The sequence below is a fragment of the Suncus etruscus genome, chromosome 6, assembly GCF_024139225.1.
Source record: "Suncus etruscus isolate mSunEtr1 chromosome 6, mSunEtr1.pri.cur, whole genome shotgun sequence".
In the NCBI taxonomy this organism is placed as follows: Eukaryota; Metazoa; Chordata; class Mammalia; order Eulipotyphla; family Soricidae; genus Suncus; species Suncus etruscus.
The window spans coordinates 20,286,293-20,288,736 of record NC_064853.1 but is presented as its reverse complement, the minus strand read 5'-3'; positions in this window follow the sequence as shown (position 1 = coordinate 20,288,736).

The following is a 2,444-nucleotide window of genomic DNA, read 5'->3' as shown; positions in this document are numbered from 1 at the left end:
AAATCCATAGAAATATGAGGCTGTAGAATTAAATAATTAACGATGGATCTGGATGGAGGTGGATAGAGAGATTTTTCTCTCCCATCCCAGGCGCCAGTTGTAGCATTAAATAATTAACGATGGAGCTGGATGGTGAAGGATGGAGGCCTTTATCCTTAGGCCCCGGCCACATGGCTTCATTCCCCATCAACCGGTGGGTTTGGGGTCCAGGAAAGTGACGGGTATTGAACTCACTCACAGGAAGGCATCAGGAAGCATCAACTTTATTCATGCCCTATTTACCACATGTGTGTGGCCTATATTATAACCTTTCAAGCATAGCCATTCTTAGCTTGCCCTGCATCTTAACTCCTTTCAGCCATCTTCAATTTGTCTTCCATGCTGGCCAAAGACCAAAAAGGCAGAGAGCCAAAAGGCCTAATCCCCTGGGTCAAAGGCCTTATCTATCTTTTCCAAGACCCCTCCCAGGAATGGACGGGGTCTTGCAGGTAAGGTCAAGTTACCTAGGGAGAAAGGGTGGGGGATGAGGCATCATGAGTCCAAACAAAATTATTTATTTTCCATGATTCTGTTTTAAAAAAATAAAGCTAGAAGGAGTCCCTGTCTAGATGCTATACATATACGTTTAAAATAGAAAAAAGGAAAGAAAAAGAAGGCTGGAGAGATGGCATGAAGGTAAGGTGTTTGCCTTGCATGCAAAAAGATGATGGCTCAAATCCTGGCATTCCATATGGTCCCCTGAGCCTGTCAGGAGCAATTTTCTGAGAACTGCCAGTTGTGACAGAAAGAAAGAAAAAGAAGAAAGAAAGAAAGAAAGAAAGAAAGAAAGAAAGAAAGAAAGAAAGAAAGAAAGAAAGAAAGAAAGAAAGAAAGAAAGAAAGAAAGAAAGAAAGAAAGAAAGAAAGAAAGAAAGAAGAAAGAAAGAAAGAAAGAAAGAAAGAAAGAAAGAAAGAAAGAAAGAAAGAAAGAGAGAGAGAGAGAGAAAGAGAGAGGAGAGAGAAAGAAAGAAAGAAAGAAAGAAAGAAAGAAAGAAAGAAAGAAAGAAAGAAAGAAAGAAAAGAAAGAAAGAAAGAAAGAAAGAAAGAAAGAAAGAAAGAAAGAAGAAAGAAAGAAAGAGAAAGAAAGAAAGAAAGAAGAAAGAAAGAAAGAAGAAAGAAAGAAAGAAAGAAAGAAAGAAAGAAAGAAAGAAAGAAAGGAAAGAAAGAAAGAAGGAAGGAAGGAAGGAAGGAAAGGAAGGAAGGAAGGAAAGGAAGGAAGAAAGAAAGAAAGAAAGAAAGAAAGAAAGAAAGAAGAAAGAAAGAAAGAAAGAAAGAAAGAAAGAAAGAAAGAAAGAAAGAAAGAAAGAAAGAAAGAAAGAAAGAAAGAAAAAAGAAAAGAAAAAAGAAAAGAAAAAAGAAAAAGAAAAAAGGTAGGGAGCTGATGTGGCAAGTTTGGAGTTTTTGTTTGTTTGTTTATTGTTTGTTGCATATGCACAGTAAGTACTGGGGAAATTAGAAAGGAAATTCCCTTGGCCTAAGAGATACAGGGTTCTTCCACCCTTGAAGCATAATGTCATGAGACTGACTACAGGATCTGGATATGTTCATTGTCAAACCCCAAGGTCTTTCTTTATGGCGCCATAATAATTTTTTTCTTTTTTCTTTTTGGTTTTTTAGGCCATACCCAGAGATGCTCAGGGGTTACCCCTGGCTATGCACTCAGAAATTGCTCCTGGCTTGGGGGACCATATGGGACACTGGGGGACCTAGACGGTTCATTCTAGGTCAGTCACTTGCAAGGCAAATGCCCTACCACTGCGCCACTGCTCTAACCCCAATACATTATTTTTATAAGAAAAAAAGCAAGTTGGATATTTGTCTATAGTGAACTCACCACTGGAGAATAGAAATGCTGTGGTCCTGAGAACTCATATGGTTATCTATTGCTGGTAGCTGCTTAGAGGCAATGTTTAGACTAAAATTCAGTGAACTAATTCTCATGGCTTTTTGGTTTTGAGGTTACACTCAGCAATTCACAGGACTTCCTCCTCTCTCTGTGCAGATGATCAGTGATGATGCAGATGCAGTGATCAGGGATCACTCTTGAAGACTTAGGAGACTGTATAAAGTATTGGAGATAGCATGTGAGTCAACTGCAAAGAAGGTAAGAGCTTTAACCTTTGCACTACCTCTTCTGGCCCCCAAATCTCAGGTTTAATGCTCTTCTTTTCTGTTTTTGTAATTGGTCAGACCCAGTGATGCTCAGAACTTATGTCAGTGCTAATGACAAGAGGTGCTTAGGAGAGAACTGGGGTTCATAACATGCATAGAAATCACCTTAATATTGTACTACATTTTGGCTCCTAATTATCTTTTTTAAAACCAGAGTCTCCATTAGCAAAAACTAATTAAGAACCATTGTTTGAATGACAAATAACTTGAAGCTTAAAACATAATAAAATAGGA